The following is a 19,330-nucleotide window of genomic DNA, read 5'->3' as shown; positions in this document are numbered from 1 at the left end:
TTGTCTCGTTCCTTTGTTATGCTTTCTTAAGGTGTTTTGCCTTCTTGTGTTTTAAATTATTTTTATGCAGAATTTTTGATAAATTTAATATTTAAATAATTGAGGGTATTTTAGTAAACTTATCAATTACAGTACAGTACGATACAGTCAAATCAAACAGCAAAATATTATTTAACAAAAACAAACAACACAATCTATCCAAACATTGTATTCATAAAACAATACGATACAATACATTATAAAACGATGGGGAACAATGATCCAAAACAGAGTGTAAAAATATGCAAAAACTCTAACCTCGACTAAGAGGATCGTTGTTACATGTCATTTCATAATGATGGTATTGTATTGTATTGTATTGTATTGTATTGTATTGTATTGTTTGATGAATACAACTTTTGGATAGATTGTATGCTTTGCCGTTTCATGATGTCAAGAACGAACAATATAAAGAATAAAGTGCAATATTAATAAGAAAAAATAGGATACGGAGTAGAATTATTATATAAAAAAGTAAGGTAAATGATAAAATATGATTATTTTATAATAAGGAATGGCAAGATGAGAGAAAAAAATAAGGTAACGGTGCCACCACATGGGTCCATTTCCATGGGTCAAGGTTGGACATCATCACGGTATGAGATTTTATTTGATTTGGTTCTGTCTTTGAGTTCTGAATATGGGGTTTTAACCAGAAAGGTAGATTGGTTGAGGAGAATTAGAGTAAATTAGATTAGAAATTTCTTTCAAGAACAGAGGAGTGGCAGAACCGCCATCAAGAAGTGTTATTTCACAAAAATGGACTCTTTTTCTTTGTATAGGTAGTTTTTGTGCTGGAATGTTCTTCACCGCCAGGTAAATTAATTCACCTTTTATCAGAAATCATTCTCTCTTGTTATATTCTCTTCTGTGAATTCAACCAATTTTTTAATTTCACCATTGTTATGCTTTCACCAAAAAACTCGAAATTTCATCTACAATGGCTGATTCAACAACTCACGAGAGGGTTACCTGACATCGAAACAAGCCCAATTTGAGAAATCTTCGAAAGAATCAACATTTCCAGATGCAGAAAAGAGAAGAAAACTTATGGATGATGATTCTGTTGGGATATATACTATTAATCATGGATTTTGGTTTGGATATAGAATTTATTATGGAACAATTGTTTATTCAATTTTAGTAAAGTTTTAAATAGATCATATATTCATTTGTGTCCTTTACTTATATAGTAGATGATTTAATGTATAGAGTTTAGCTTATACATGAAAGATTAAATTATCGGTTCTTATAAGTATAAAGATCATGTTCACAATCTAAGGATGGAATTGGACAAACCATCAGGAATGATTGTAGCACAAGATTAAATATAATTTATCTTGATTATGGGAATGGTTTAATTCCGACTTCTTGTGCTAGTACATTTTGTATGTATTGAACGGACCAAGTGGAGATAAGTATTTTATACTGACTTAATAAAATAAATTCTCTAGCCATTAAATGTACTTATACTCTTAATCTTGATATAATTATTATTAGTTGTGTATATTATTATTGTTTTGATTTATTAAAAGGCGAGATTCTTTCTTGGGTCAATCTGCCTGGTAAATTGGACAATAATGATATACATTGGCAAAATAATAGTTAGTTGATGGAATCCATGTCTCGATCTGGAGATTGATGATACACCTTTATGAAAGCTTATAAGTTTTCATGTGTAAACCCTGCAGGTGGATTTTGTATCCGTCACATGAAATAAGTTAAACGAAAGTCTAAAGGAAAGAATCAATGAATTAAATTGTCAGTAATTTAATTTATTTGATTTGTATCGGAATCTTAACATGGGGAGTTAAATAAGGTTTAATGAAAGAATTTCGAAATTGAACTGAGGAGTGCAGTTACGAATTTTTAGTGGAATAATTCGTAATTTATTATGGTAGTATTAATTCGAATATTTCAAATTAAGTCCATAATAGGAAGCCTCGTTAATTAAATACTGCGGTCCCTGTTGTGCCTGAATAATTAGGAATTAAATAGAATTCTATTTCTTGGTGGAAAAGGAAGACCCAACAGGTTTAGGAAAAGGGTTTTAAACCCTAAAACCTGTGGCTATATAAAGGGGTCTTATTCCATAATGATGCAAGGCTTTTACCACACAATTTTCCTAGGAGGAAGTTGCCCACACGAGTTTCGCTAATTCTGGGCATTATTTGGGTCAAACAGGAGATGACCGTGGAATTGGAGGATGATCTTGTGGACGATTTCGCTCTTGCTTGGAGGCTCTTTTCGCGATCGCGGTCACGCTTCAAGAGATAAGTATTGAATTTATGTTCGATTAAAATCTGTAATTATGTGTTGTTTATATTACATGCAAGTGATCCTGGCTACTTATTTCCGCTGTTCATACCTATTATCCATCAGATTCAAGGGTTAAGGGAAAAGATACTTTATTTTCATTGTATTCAATGTATCTCGCTGTATTTCATGTATTTTATTGTATTCACTATCTTTATTTTTTTTTACTTTTTCAATATATTCACTGTATTTTAATTGTATTCAATATAATTATATAATTTCAAAGCTTCACTTTGTTTCACAGTTTTGTCTAGCAGTATATATTCAGCAGTATGTATTCAATGTATTGTAGAATGTATTCATATATTTTTTTAATTAATATAATTTATGTACTCAGATGTATATATGTATTCAAATATATCTGAAGTATGTATTCATGCGTTTTACACTATAGATGACCTGCTATACTTCATGTATTCAATGTATTGTATGTATTTAATTGTATTCAATGTATTTATATAATTTCAATATATAAATCTATTTGTAAAGATACCACTAAAAAATATATTAGTAAAGAATCTTTTCTATAACTGAAAATAAAAATTTTGCATGTTATAATTGAGTTTGTTGAGTTATATTAGGAGTCTATCGCGTTAATTGATTCACTTACCGTTTTTAAACAGCTGAAGACCTTTTTTTTCGCAGATTTCCGTTATTGTATTCACGAATACAGCTCGTGAATACATATGAATAAAGTCTATGTTTAGCTGGACTTCCTTATTTTCCGCCGTGTTTTGCTACTGTATTCATGAATACAGTTGCTTGAATACATCGAATACACTCTATAACAAGTGAAAACATAACTATAGGAGGTAATTAAGCAATGGTAGCTATAGCAGGTTAATAGTCACTAAACAATAGTCATTTCTGAAAATTCCTCATTTTCAAAATCATTCTAGCCCAAACCCATTAAAACTTGCGCGAATTAGGCGGATCAAATGGATTTGGATTAGTTTTGCCACCCCTAGTATCAGGTAGCTAAATGTATCAGCTTGTTAGGGAGAACTGACTTAATTGGTTACCAAATTGACTAAGATTTAAAACAAAAGTTTTTTTTTTTTGGTTTAACACAAAAGTTGTAAACGAAGCTATTAAACAAAAAGCAGTAATAAATGCTTAATTGTAAGAAAGATAGTTGCATATTATAGAGAAGTTTTAAAGGAGAACATAAAGAAAAAGAAAAAAGAGGAATTTTCCTTATTTCTGTTTTAGTTACTTTATTTTAAGTTAATGCGGAGGGATGAACAGTTCCTCTGTTCAAAACTCTCATGTTTTTGTTTTGAAGATAAAAATTCCCTCTTTCAGTGGATCCTACACGGCTTAAATCTGAATTTACAAGCCAGTGAATACCGGATGTCCCAAAAAAAAAAAAAAAACGGGTGCACAAGACATTTCATATTTATGCAAAGTTTGGGAAAAGGCCCGTAATCCAAGAAGTGTGATGTAAACAACCTGCCTAAAGCAAATATTAGTGACATCCCGCGTTAACGCTGTTAGTAGACTGTATTTGTAAAATAATTCTGGAAATATAAATGAATATAAACAGAAATGAACATAAACAGAAATGACATAAAACCAATTCGAGCCCACTGAATTCACAGTGTTTTCTTAAGGAATTTAATCCCCTCCTAGTACCCAAGGTTATGGATTATTTCCTCCCAGGATAGAACGAATTACACACTGGTGTAGTGGTACTTCAAACCCCAGTGTTTCAGCGAACACAAAGTTCGGTAGCAAATCACACTTACTTTTTACTTTGTTTGATGCTAAAAGTATGCAGAAGAAGGAGAGAAAACTCAGAAAATCGTAGTGAAATTCTGAGCAGAATAGTGTTGTATTTATAGCCAAAGTTGGGCTGAAATCTGAAGAGGTGCAACTCTTCAGAATGGCTGTTAATGCAAAACGCCCACAGCATAAATGTCATTACATAAATGGCCATTTACTCAATAATAAAGAGGGAAAATAAAGAGGGAAAATTGAAGAGGATAGTTACTTTTCTGTTACCAAAACAGAAAAACGGATTGGATTTAATATTAATATTTAATATTAATATTCTGTTATTAAAATAAATTTGGTCCAAAAAGTTAATCAATCAATCGATTATTTGACCAAATCCAAATCCGAATCCGAAGCCGAAGCCGAGCCGAGCGAGCGACGACGGCGACGGCGCGAGGCTTGCCTTCTTCTCAACTCTTTAAGAGCTAGAAGAAGAGCAATTGCTTATATACCCATAAAAAACCTCTTCCTCTTCCAATATGGAACAATGCCCATTTGCCAAGGGGGGACTTAAAATTTCACTCAAAAATTTCATTTCCCTCCATTTCCCATTCACCCTCTTTTAAGTATTTAATATATTAATTAAATACATCCAAAACCCAACAATCCCCCACATGAATGGGGAATGGCTATATCACGGAAGTATGCATGAAAAACTGTGTGATTCGTAAGTAAGGATTAATTGCATCTGGATAAGTAGGTTTCCCTTTGAACTTTCCGTAGTGAACTTATGTCGGATATACTCGATCAATCGGTAGATTTGATATCTTTGAACCGTCGAACTTTAGTGTATACCTAGACAACCATAAGTCACACAACCAACCCTTAACCGTCTTTGGTTATCATTGTTGTGTTCATTTCAGCCATGAACACCGCCTGGTTTCATAAGTGCGTAGAGAACTGGCCTTACAATGTTCTCCTTGAAGCGGCTAACACTTCACACTTGCATAGGTGATTCCTAAACGTGTCATCCCGTAGATACACTATTTGATATACCCCGTATCAAATTTAGAAATCATTAAAAAGCCTTAATGCTTTATCCTTGGTACTGAACATTGTCTCATCACGAGAATGGACCAAAAGTTTAGTTGACAATGTTGAACCGTCATAAATGACTTTGTTTGATCTCCTTGAACCTAGATCTTGGGATCTCCAGTCTTCTAGGTAGAGTTACCGCCACTATGACTTGTTCTCGGCCACAGTCCCATTCCCTTTTATGACTTCTCAACTACCTCTCTAGTTAGGCCTTTTGTAAGTGGATCCGACACATTATCACTTGACTTTACATAGTCAATCGTGATAATTCCTCTAGAGAGTAATTGTCTAACGGTTTTATGTCTTCGTCGTATATGGCGAGACTTACCGTTATACATAACGCTCCCAGCCCTTCCAATTGCCGCTTGACTATCACAATGTATGCATATTGGTGCCAACGGTTTGGGCGAAAATGGAATATCTTCCAAGAAATTTCGAAGCCATTCAGCTTCTTCACCGGCTTTATCCAAGGCTATGAACTCAGCCTCCATTGTAGAGCGGGCAATACAAGTTTGTTTGGATGACTTCTAAGATACCGCTCCTCCACCAATAGTGAATACATATCCACTTGTGGACTTGGAATCAGTTGATCCGGTGATCCAATTTGCATCACAGTATCCCTCAATGACCGCAGGATATTTATTGTAGTGCAAAGCAAAGTCCTGGGTATGTACTAAATACCCCAAAACTCGTTTCATGGCCATCCAATGAGATTGGCCTGGATTGCTCGTATATCGACTCAATTTACTTATAGCACAAGCTATATCTGGTCGTGTACAATTCATGATGTACATTAAGCAACCCAACACACGAGCATAATCCAATTGTGATATGCTCTGGCCTTTGTTCTTTGCTAATGCAAGATTCACATCAATTGGAGTCTTTGCAACTTTAAAGCCCAAGTGCTTGAATTTTTCAAGTACTGTCTTAATATAATGAGATTGTGACAATGCTAGACCTTGAGAAGTCTTATGGATCTTAATTCCCCTAGAACTTAAATCTAAGCAACTCCCAAGTCTTCTANNTTCAACAACCATTACATTCAGCTTGAAAAGGCCCTCAGTGAGGTAACCTTTTCCTACAAACATTTCATTCTTACTTATTACAACCTTATCGGAAACAAAAACACATTTAAAACCATTCTTAACAAGAAGTCCAGTAGAGACTAAATTCTTCCTAATCTCGGGAACATGAGGACGTTGTTCAAAGTCACCACTTTGCCGGAAGTCATTTTGAGAAATATCTTCCCACATCCTTCAATCTTCGCCTTTGAAGCATTTCCCATAGAAATCGTCTCATCGGGTCCAACAGGAGCATAAGAAGCAAAAGCTTCTCTAACAGCACAAACATGGCGAGTGGCTCCAGAATCAATCCACCACTCTTTAGGATTGCCCACCAAGTTGCATTCGGAAAGCATGACACATAAATCACCAACATCATCAGCTTTTCAACCATGTTTGCTTGACCCTTCTTCTTGTCTTTCTTCGGAGCACGATACTCCGTAGATTTGTGTCCGGTTTTTCCACAGTTGTAGCAGTTTCCACTGAACCGCTTCTTGCTTGGGTTGTATTTTGGTCCAGAAGCCTTGTTCCTCTTTTTTTTCTCTTCAACAATATTTGCTCCCATTATTGTTGAGTTTCCACGGCCTCTCTTTTCAGCAGCTTTGTTGTCCTCTTCGATTCTCAACCGAACAATGAGATCTTCAAGGGACATCTCCTTGCGTTTGTGTTTCAAGTAGTTTTTGAAGTCCTTCCACAAAGGAGGCAACTTCTCAATCATTGTTGCTACTTGAAATGCTTCATTGATGACAAGACCTTCAATGAAATTTCTATTAGTAAAAATACTAAGATTATTACTTTCAACATCAATATTAATTTGATTTATACCTTCAGCAAGGAGATCGTGAATAATCACTTGCAATTCCTGGACTTGGGTAATAACAGACTTGCTATCTACCATTTTGTAGTCCAAAAACTTTGCAGCAACAAACTTTTTCAACCCGGCATCTTCGGTTTTGTATTTCTTTTCAAGCGCAGTCCACAGTTCCTTTGACGTTTCCACGCCACTGTAGACGTTATACAAAGCATCCTCCAGCCCGCTTAGAATATAATTCTTGCACAAAAAATCTGAATGCTTCCACGCCTCAATCACGAGAAAGCGTTCAGTTTCTGGAGTTTCATCGGACAACACAAGAACATCTTCCTTGATGAACTTCTGGAGACTTAGAGTAGTCAAATAGAAGAACATCTTTTGCTGCCAGCGCTTGAAATTAATGCCGGAAAATTTTTCGGGTTTCTCCGCCGGTGCTAATGTTGCCGGTGTCGTTTGGCTTGTTGAGGCATTGGCAGTCACCATTGGAACAGCTTGGTTCTCATTCTCATTAGTCATTTCTGTAAAATAATGACACAAACGTTAAAATCACGTAGATTTTAATAGAGTACAAAACCACAAAGGTTTTACTCTTCGAGAAACAGTAAGTACAAATACAGAAAATATATTAAATTCCTTAAGCTTGTTAGTAGACTGCATTTGTAAAATAATTCTGGAAATTTTAGTGAATATAAACAGAAATGAACATAAACAGAAATGATAAAACCAATTCGAGCCCACTGAATTCACAGTGTTTCCTTAAGGAATTTAATCCCCTCCTAGTACCCAAGGTTATGGATTATTTCCCATTCAGGATAGAACGAATTACACACCGGTGTAATGGTACTTCAAACCCCAGTGTTTCAGCGAACACAAAGTTCTGTAGCAAATCACACTTACTTTTTACTTTGTTTGATGCTAAAAGTATGCAGAAGAAGGAGAGAAAACTCAGAAAATCGTAGTGAAATTCTGAGCAGAATAGTGTTGTATTTATAGCCAAAGTTGGGCTGAAATCTGAAGAGGTGCAACACTTCAAAATGGTTGTTTATGCAAAACGCCCACAGCATAAATGCCATTATATAAATGGCCATTTACTCAATAATAAAGAGGGAAAATAAAGAGGGAAAATTGAAGAGGATAGTTACTTTTCTGTTACCAAAACAGAAAAACGGATTGGATTTAATATTAATATTTAATATTAATATTCTGTTATTAAAACAAATATTTAATAACATTTCTGTTAATATTTTACTATTAACAAATAAATTTGGTCCAAAAAGTTAATCAATCAATCGATCATTTGACCAAATCCAAATCCAAATCCGAATCCGAATCCGAATCCGAATCCGAATCCGAATCCGAATCCGAAGCCGTAGCCGTAGCCGAGCGAGCGACGACGACGACGGCACGAGGCTTGCCTTCTTCTCAACTCTTTAAGAGCTAGAAGAAGAGCAATTGCTTATATACCCATAAAAAACCTCTTCCTCTTCCAATATGGGACAATGCCCATTTGCCAAGGGGGGGAACTTAAAATTTCACTCAAAAATTTCATTTCCCTCCATTTCCCATTCACCCTCTTTTAAGTATTTAATATATTAATTAAATACATCCAAAACCCAACAAACGCATGGTTGGATGTCGTAAAATTTTTATGTGGCGCCCATGTCACGACCCGAAATCCAACTAGCCATGAGGGAACCTAACTCAACCCACTAGGTAAGCCAGTTAACGACAAACCAGTTTAAATGATATTTATTAAGACAAGAAATGTTAATACAAAACTGAAATATTATACAAAGAATTCCCAAGGGTAGTACAAATCATGAGCTTCTAAGATTTAGAGTTTACAAAACTGGTTTGAAATAAAATACACCATCTGTTTGAAATATACATGAACAGATCTAAAATACTAAAGCTACCAAGACCAAGAGGCAGCTATGTCTGGAATGCAGGTACTTCTTCAGATCCAGCTCCTGTCGTTCGCAGCAACATCAGCGTCCAACATCTGCACGCAAGGCGTGGAAGTGTAGTATGAGTACAACCGACTTCATGTACTCAACAAATAACAAACCTAACCTTGGGTTGAAAGTAGTGACGAGCTGGGACAAGGGTCAGAGTCCAACTCCAATAACCAGCAACAGTTCATAACATTATAATAAAGATGGTACAAGAAATAACTCAGCTTGTTCACAGTTACAAAAAAATTGGCATGCCTTTCAAGTATAACAGTAGATCCCAAATCTTTCAGTGAAAACCCCCAAATATATATGAGCAAGTTTGAAAAATATGATTTTTCTCAAAAACCTTTCAACACAAAAAATAAGATATTTTATTTTCATATAGCATGAGAAAAATACATCTCTATGCCTATATGTCAATATACAGGTGAAATTATGAATGTCGCCAAAATCAGGTAGCAGAAAGAAATGCATCTCTAAGCATATGGCTAAGTACGCATGTCAAATGCAATATATCTTAGTGATGAACTCATGTACTCACGCTCTCAGAATACTCAATCTCACTGTCTCACACATTCCACTCATCACGCTCAATCACCCGACACACTCAGTCACTTAGTACTGTATAGGAAAGATCCAACCCAAACGTAATAACTGCTAACAACTGCGCTCACTGGGATGTGTAGACTCCGAAGGGGTTCCTTCAGCCCAAGCGCTATAATCCGCACGGATAACTCAGGTGCCATAGTATCAATATCTAGATCCACACGGACAACTCATGTGTTGCACGGATAACTCACATGCTATAGTATCAATATCTAGATCTGCACAAACAACTCACGTTCTATAGTATCAATATCTCACAATCAGGCTCTCAGCCTCACTCAATCACCAATCTCTCCACTCTCTCGGTTCACAATACCCATGCTAAGCAGCCCGAATCAATGATATGAGATGTGACAATATACAATAATGGAGACTGCGATATGATATGTAATGATGAATACGACTGAGTACATAACTGCAATTAAATAAATAACTCAATAGTGCCAGCATATAGCCTAAACATGATTTCTAGCATAAATTTCAGCTCAAGTGCTCTAACACATAGAGTACAGTAAAAATGTTCATATAATGTAGCTACACAGTTTCATGGAATCAACGAAGTCACAGTTACTACGGTGCACGCCCACACGCCCTTCACCTAGCATACGCGTCACCTCAACATCAATCACATAACACGTAATTCGGGGTTTATACCCTCAGCATCAAGTTTAGAAGTGTTACTTACCTTGAATAAACCAAATTCAATGTCAAGCAAGCTGAACGATACTTCCATGAATGCCATCCCGTGCGTACCGACCTCCGAACGGCTCGAAACTAGCCAAAAGTAACTTAAGAACATAAAATAAAGCCTAGGGAAATAATTCTAAATGATAAAGGTCGAATCTTTTATCAAAAGCCCAAAATCGACCAAAAAGTCAAACCCGGGCCCGCGCCTCGGAACCCGACGAAACTTACTAATAAATGAAGATTTTGACTACTTATTAGTATCTTTTAGCTTTTGTTTTAGTCCAAAAGCGTTTAATTATATTCCCGAAAACTGATGAAATATGCTTAATTGCAGGAATATTGGAAAATGAGCCTCCAAGATGAAATCCAACTCAAGAAGGAGTGAGCTGAATTCAAGGACAAAAACAGACACAGAAGATTAAAGTGCGGACCGTAGAATATAATCTGTAGCCACAGATTGTGAAGAAAATCATATCAGAGATCTGTGAAAAGTGCGGTCCGCACATGAAATATGCGGCCGCAGAAGCTAGACAAGAGCAAAAGTTCAGAGAACCTGCATCTTAAGTCAACAGAAGTGCGGACCACACAATTATTGTGCGGCCGCAGAAGATCAGCAATGCGGCCGCAGTCACAATTGTGCAGTCCAAAAAAGAGCCATGTATCGCCGCACTTAGAAATGTGCGGATCGTAGAAAAGAGAGGTGTGGCCGCGGTTCAGAATTATGCGGCCGCAAGATTCTAATCCTGTCAGGCTGAAGTAAAGTGCAGACTGCACATGGAATTGTGCAGCGGCAGAACCTCCAAAGGGTATTTTTGTTCGAAAATTTCAGCTATGTATAAATAGAAGAGTTTCACTTTTTTAGGTCAAGTTCGGACATCAGCAGCTACAATAGCTGTGTTTTCTTTACTCTGTTTAGTAGTTTTTGCCATTTTGAGCTTTTTGAACATAGATTTCATTATTTTAATTATCCATATGGGTTTATTTATCATTTTTTCTTCTATTTCTTCTGTCTTACGCATGAATCACTAGGTTGTGACCTAACCCTAGAGTGTAAACTTAATGGGTATTTGATTTATTGCTTGTTTATGGTTGGGTATTTATTAGTTAGTCTTGTTTTTGCTTTTAATTGTAGAATTAATAGTTGCAAACATTAGTTCATGCTTATTTGACTTGGTCTCTACTTGAGAAAGAAAAACTTAGTCTAGGAAAACTTGGCTAACAAGAAATTGGGATAAATCATGAGATTAATCGTCCCAATTAAAGGGTTGAATCTAGAGATAGTAAAACCCCACATGAGCTTTTTATCAACCGTTTCGTTCAATACCCATTTGGACTTGAGAAAGCCAAATTGGGCAAAACACTCTCTTACCGAGAGGTATTGAGTGGGTACTCGAGTGTTGATAGCTATAATACACCCCGACCAATAAAACAAGCTTTAAAGTTTACAACCCATTGGGTAAACACCTAGGTGAAGGTCATAACCCTAGGCCTTTTACATTATTTGAAAAATAACAAACAAAAATAATTTCTTAGTTTCATTACTTAGTCTTGCAATCTTAAATTAGAATAGTCATAGAACAAACACCAATTCGTGGAAGTGTAAATTGAGATAGTCCATACTCATACACTGCAATCTATACTCCTAAATCCCACGTATAGCTCCCTGTGGAATTCGACCCTGACTCCTTGTTGGGTATTACTATTGCAATCGTCTGTTTCATAATCTTGATTTGAGGAGTGAACTTGGACAAGATCAATTTTTGATGTCGTTGCTGGGGAGCTGAAAACGCATTTAGCTATATATTTGGTTTTGTGTGTGAATTGTCTTCTTTTCCTTCCTTGTTACTGATTTTTGTGAATCAATTGTAGGTACCATAATGGCAAACAACAATGATCAACTGGGAAACATGCCTTTGGGGGATGTGGACATTGAAGATGACCAAGTTGAAGAGGTTCCTCTTGAACCTTAAGCAAATAGAAGAGGTCGGGCGCCTCAAGATAGTGTCCTAGTTCCATCCCCACCTCCACCAAGAGCGGCTCCACATCGGGTATTGCCGAATGAAGGGCTGCAAGTGCCATTATCCCGCCCCGTATTAGTGCGGGCAACTTTCGAATCACAAATGTAATGCTCACATTGTTAGAGCAACGGGGATTCTTCACCGGGGCTCCGAGTCAAAATGTACAAACACTTGAAGGGGTTTGTGGACACTTGTTGAGGGAGTAAACAGACAAACGTCTCCGAGGATGCTTTAAGGTTGAGGCTATTTCCTTTCTCTCTACGGGGGAAAGCTTTGGATTGGCTAGACAGATTGCCAAATCATTCCATCCATACATGGGATGAATTGGCGGAAAAATTTATTTCCAAGTTCTTTTCTCCCGGGCATATGGGTACTCTTAGAGACGAGATTCTAGCATTCAAACAAGAGCTTAATGAGCTGTTGCATGAAATATGAGAGAGGTACCGAACTATGGTCAAAAAATGCCCAAATAATGACATGACGGAGGCTATAATTCAACAAACTTTCTATCTGGGATCAACACTACCAATTAGTGCATGGTCAATCAAGTTTCCTTGTAAATTTCATGACAACGCCGTATGCGGAAGCTTGTGAGATTTTAGATGAAATGGAGGATACTTCATCGGCATGGCAAAGTAGAGCAAATGTTCCTCAAGGTGATCCGAACGTGATTCACCTACATAAAGAATTTCATGATCATGGGCAAGCCATTGCCGAGTTGACCACCACAATGAATCAATTAGCCAAAGCTCAACTTCAACAAGTGCAACATCCTAAACAAGTCAATGCCATGGAGGGAGTTAGTATGATAGTGAACAAAAGAAGGCCCAAGGGTCCACAAGTGCAAAACGGAGTGGAGAATTATGTGCAAGAAGATAGTGGGTTTGATCAAGATGAATCTTACAATGAGCAAGAGGAGGAAGTGCAATACGTGAACAACTTTCAAGGGCAAAGAAACAACTCTCAAGGCCTGAATCAACAACAATGGAGACCTCAAGGTAATCAAGGGAATTGGAATTCTAACAACCAAGGTAATTGGAATGGTGGCAACAATCAAGGGAATTGGAACAATAATAACAATCAAAGTAATTAGAGTGGTGGAAATAACCAAGGAAATTGGAGTGGCAATAATCAAGGATATTGGGGAGGCAACAACCAAGGGGGATGGAACAATAATCAAGGCAATCGAGGGTCGGGTTTTCAAAGGCCCCCGATGTATCAACAACCGAGAAACCCGCCACCTTATCCTTCCCATGGTCAAGTTCTTCCAACAATGAGATGGGATGAATTGGAACATGTTTAAGCAAATGAAGGAGAAGAATGCCGACTTCGATGCCCAACTTTCCTCTCACAATACATCTATCCGAAACTTGGAAGTCCAAATGGGAAAATCTCTCAATCCCTATACACTCGTCCTAATGGGGCACTACCCAGTGATATGGTGGTGAACCCAAAGGGTGGGAACAACACGGGACTTGCCATGGCCATTACTACAAGGAGTGGAAAAGGATGGAATGCACCCACCTCGAATCCAAAAGAAACTTGTAGATGATGAGCAAGTGGTTCAAGAAGATGAGACTCCGGACAAAGTGGTGCAAGAAAATGATGAATTGCGGATTGATATTGATGACAATATGGAGGAATCTCAAGAGGAAGTGAACTCGTCTAGGGATCACATTGTTGACATACCTGCACCGGTAGTGCAAAAGGATAAGGCACCAATGTCTAGTCCTCCTCCTCCATATCCTCAAAGGCTTGCCAAAAAAAATAGCAAGAATCAATTCAAAAAGTTCATTGACTTGATGAAGAGTCTATCTATCAATGTGCCATTGGTTGAAGCCATGGAGAAAATGCTCGGTTATGCGATGTTTATGAAGGATTTAGTGACATAGAAGCGGTCGATGAATTTTGAAACTACAAAAATGACTCATCAAGTGAGTGAAATTGTACATTCAATGGCTCCCAAGTTGGAGGATCCCGGCGCTTTCACGATTCCTTGTACCATTGGGAGTGCCGAGTTTGCAAAAGCTCTTTGTGATCTTGGGGCAAGTATCAACTTAATGTCCTATTTGGTTTTCAAGACTTTGGAAATTGGGCAACCAAGACCCACATCTATGAGATTGCAAATGGCCGATCGTACCACGAAGAGACCATTGGGAGTGATTAAAGATGTATTGGTTCGTGTTGATAAATTCATTCTTCTGACAGAATTGGTCATTCTTGATTTTGAGGTTGATTATGAGGTGCCGATTATTCTTGGTAGACCTTTCCTTGCTACGGGGAAGGCTCTAGTTGATGTTGAAGCCAGAGAACTTACCTTCTGGGTTGGTAATGAAAAAGCGGTTTTTCATGTGTTTAAGTCTATGCGGCAACCCAATAGCAAAGAGGTGTGTTCTTTCGTGGACTTGGTGACCGATGTGATTGTAGATGAAACAAGTGCTGTGATGAATGTTGATGATACATTGGAGGCCGTCTTGCTCAACTTTGATGATGACGAGATGGAAGGCTACATGGAATGTGTGAACTCTTTGCAAGGAATGGGGTCGTACACTTATGAGCCCCGCAAATTGTCATTAGATCTTGAAAATAGGACAACTCCTCCAATAAAGCCTTCCATTGAGGAGCCTCCTATCTTGGAGTTGAAGCCATTGCCTCCACATCTTCAGTATGAATTTCTTGGCCCTTCTTCTACTTTACCTGTTATTATTTCCTCTTGCTTGACTAACGTGCAGGTAGACTCTACATCGGCGGTGCTACAAAAGAGGAAAAAAGATATTGGATGGACATTGGCGGATATTCAGGGGATAAGCCTAGCATTTTGCATGCAACAAGATTAACTTGGAGGAAGGTGCCAAACCATCTATTGAAAATCAAAGGAGACTCAACGAAGCCATGCAAGAGGTTGTCAAAAATGAGATCATCAAGTGGTTGGATGCCGGGGTTGTCTACCCTATTTCTGATAGTTCGTGGACTTCTCTGGTTCAATGTGTCCCATAAAAGTGGGGCATGACGGTGGTCACCAATGATACGAATGAGTTGATTCCTACAAGAACGGTGGCCGGGTGGAGAGTGTGTGTGGACTATCGTAAGCTCAACAAAGTCACAAGGAAGGACCATTTACCACTTCCCTTCGTAGATCAAATGCTTGATAGATTGGCCGGCCGTGCTTTCTATTGTTTCCTTGATGGGTATTCCGGATACAACCAAAAGATCAAGAGAAGATTACCTTTACATGTCCTTATGGTACTTTTGCCTTCAAGCGGATGCCATTTGGGTTGTGCAATGCACCAGCGACTTTTCAAAGGTGTATGATGGCGATCTTCACGAACATGGTGGAGGATTACCTTGAAGTCTTCATGGATGACTTCTCGGTGGTCGGGAATTCTTTTGATGATTGTCTCGCAAACTTGGATAAAGTGTTGGCAAGATGTGAAGAAACAAACTTGGTGCTCAATTGGGAGAAATGTCATTTCATGGTCGAGGAAGGCATTGTCCTTGGCCACAAGATCTCAAAGAATGGCATTGAAGTCAACAAGACAAAGATTGAGGTGATTTCTAGAAGAACCAAAACCTCAATTTTTATAGCTTCTGCCCAGTAGTTTCCGCATATGCGGTCAATATGTTGCATTTGCGACCTCCACTTCTATGGAACAAATATCTCTTCTGCGAAGAAATCCCTGAAGCAGCAACCACCGCTTCTGCAATCGCGCTCCTGTGCACATTGAACCGCATCTGCGGTCGTGCAGATGCGCCCAAGCACCCGCACCTGCGATCCTCACGCCTAGCTGCCCCTTCATTCTTCTGCGAAGAAACCCCCGCATCTGCGAAGTCTCTTCTGCGACCAATTGTCCACAAATACGGCCACACCAGAACCAACAGCCTTAGCCAAGTGCAACATGCGATGAAATGGTCCGAACCTCATCCGAAACTCACCCGAGCCCCGCGGGACTCCCATAACATAACACAGGCCTACTCGAGGGCTCAAATCACACATAACAACATCATAACGATGAATCGCACCTAAAATCAAACTTAAATGAACTTTGAACTTTCAATCTCGAAACTCGCACCGAAACATATCAAATCACCCAGAATGAACCTAAATTTTGCACGCAAGTCCTAAATGATATAACGAAGCTATTCCAGTTCCCGAAAATACAATCCGAATCCGATGTCCTCAAAGTCAACTCCCGGTCAAACTTATGAACTTTCCAACCCTTTGAATTTCCAACTTCTACCAATTTGTGCCGAGACCTTCTAGAGACATCCAAATGCAAATCCGGGCATACGTCCGAGTCCAAAATCACCATCCAGACCTAACGGAACCATCAAAACTCCATTCCGGGATCAAATGCACAAAAGTTAAACTTGGTCAACTCTTCTAACTTAAAGCTTCAACAATGAAATTCATTCTTCCAGATCGATTCCGAATAACCTGAAAACCAAAATCGATGATTCACACAAGTCATAATACATCATACGGAGCTACTCATATCCTCAAACTACCGAGCGAAGCGCAAATGCTCAAAACGACTGGTCAGGTCATTCACTTAAACATACGTTCGTCCTCGAACGTATCGAGAGTCGTTCCAAGGCCATGAAATCGCCGTGTAACCTTACCACACCCATACCTGAGGGTGATCCCACGTCACCCTATTCCATATAGGCCTGAAAACACAACATAATTGAAGATCATTACTTCAACCTTAGCCCACAGAATCCAATTTCCAATATTCGAAATTTCCTATAAGATCTGAATCTCGCATCTACACTGTATAAGTCTAAACAAGCTGTATCAAGCCATAAATATAACCCCATATGTAATCACATGATATACCGCATAACTCGCGTACTTGTAGCAGTAACTTCTGACCTTAATAACTGCTCAAAACAAACTCGGTACGGGTTATAAACCTCATATCAAACAAAACCTCGTTCTAAACTTGTCGTACACTGTCGATGATGAAAGAACACACAAAAACTCATAACCACTCATCAGATCAACAAGTCATAGAGCTCCCTCTCCTTCGACAAGAAATATAGCCAATTTCTGAGCAGATCAGTCACATTACCCTTTAAACCACAATCAAATCCGATAGCACCCATTCTAGGTCCGATGACCTCATCTTATAAAATACAAGATACTCTACTGGCGTACCATACCAATACAACCTTAAGCCACAAACTGTGCAATCCATGCACCAATACGCAACAATTCAAGTGTACTCAAACATAGGAAGTGACTCAAATGTGAGAACCATCCCGAAAGCTCAACAAGTACCATCACAACGCAATGCTAAGAACCCATCACACACTGTAGAACAAAAACACATGAGTCTAACACAAAGGATCATATCTCAACGTAATTCTGCTGCAATGCATGACCCCATCCAAACACTGGTCCAAATTAAATACCTCAAGCCACCATGCTCAAAATCAACAACTACGCGTAATTCGACATCAAGTACCCGAAGTGCATGACCATAACTACGGAGGAACCAATAACACAATACCATAGTCCGGAAAGAATATAACCAAATGCACAATCAATCATTCAACACCGAAGTATCCATCTCGCTCAAATTCCGCTATAAGGCCATAGAATAGCACTATGTGTGCATATAACCGATGGATCACAACCCCTCGTAGTATAGAAGGGTAAATCACAAAACATATCAAAGCACGAATAATCTCAACTCTAATCGAATGGCACATTCCTCAATAACAGAAGTATGGAGTCAACCAATTCGACCCGGTGTAGAATACACATCCTTATTGAGCCTACCAATGGACACCAAATCAACTCTGGTCACCCACAAATAGATAAATAACCCTCCAAAAGTCCACAATGACTGAATGATAACACATACTATCATCTGGCTAGCTTTGGCCACAACTTCACAGTCCACAACCACGAAACAATCTACTTCTGAGAATTCCCGGTCTCCAAATACATAGAACACCCGAATCACCATATCTGATCCCACTCCACCGCCCAAATGTCTAACACATCTCCCATACACGATCACCCCATGAGGAATACTTCCATAATTCTTCCATGTCACATAGCAAATCCCGAATATCAGCAGTCGATCAACCAGGCGAGTACTGAAATACCAATGAAGCATCCATAAGTCAAAACACAATGCACCTTCTAAAATGTACACCCTTCTCAGGCAATACCAAGTAGTAATAGCACTCATCTAGACATATGAAACCGTCCATGTTGTATAAGAATTCATGATTTTACCTTCAAAACTTAACCGTGACCTTGCACATGCAAATCTCAATCCTACACAATACACCGCATCTATCATGCCATCATATGATAAGTATGAGAATTTCATAACCAACCCTGAGTCACAAGCAAACTACATACTCAATTAACTAGGAACCATCCATTTGGTCTCATCCAGGAGAAAGTGCCAATACGCAACATGTTCTTCACGGCAGTAGGAAATGGACACCCCGAACTGTGGTAAAAACCATTGATAATACTTTGAAACCCATCTGCACCTAACCAAGTCATCAGAACTGAATATCTCTAACTCAACCAAGCCACGCAGGTTGCCAAACCCAAGATTATTGTCACAAAACATCTGTAGAGACTCACTACAGTATAAATGCCCAAAGAACCAATCATATCCATTACCATGTTGATCCAACCTACTACCAAGCTGTCCTATTTCCCCGAGTTCCTTTCGAATTACCCTCAAGTTGACACTTCTCCTTGACAGAACACCACGATCATTAACCAAAACTCAGCACACAAGGTCTTAAGATAAAACCACACGCCTTAATACCCATAAGCCGCTGTATTCCCTCTTAAGCACCCCAAAAGTACCACAACCAAAACTCCCACTCTAAAGTGACCTTCTGTGAATCTAAAGTCGTTTCCTCCACCTTCCTGATACTGAAATATAGAACCTATAAGGATAGAGAAATACCGCGAGTCTCGAAACCATCCAAAGTAAATCTCAATTTTTAGCCATATACCAATCCACAAAATTCTTAATTGCCACATAT

The sequence above is a fragment of the Nicotiana attenuata genome, unplaced genomic scaffold, assembly GCF_001879085.1.
Source record: "Nicotiana attenuata strain UT unplaced genomic scaffold, NIATTr2, whole genome shotgun sequence".
NCBI lineage: Eukaryota > Viridiplantae > Streptophyta > Magnoliopsida > Solanales > Solanaceae > Nicotiana > Nicotiana attenuata.
The sequence above is the reverse complement of the archived record's forward strand: the minus strand, read 5'-3'. Positions refer to the sequence as shown.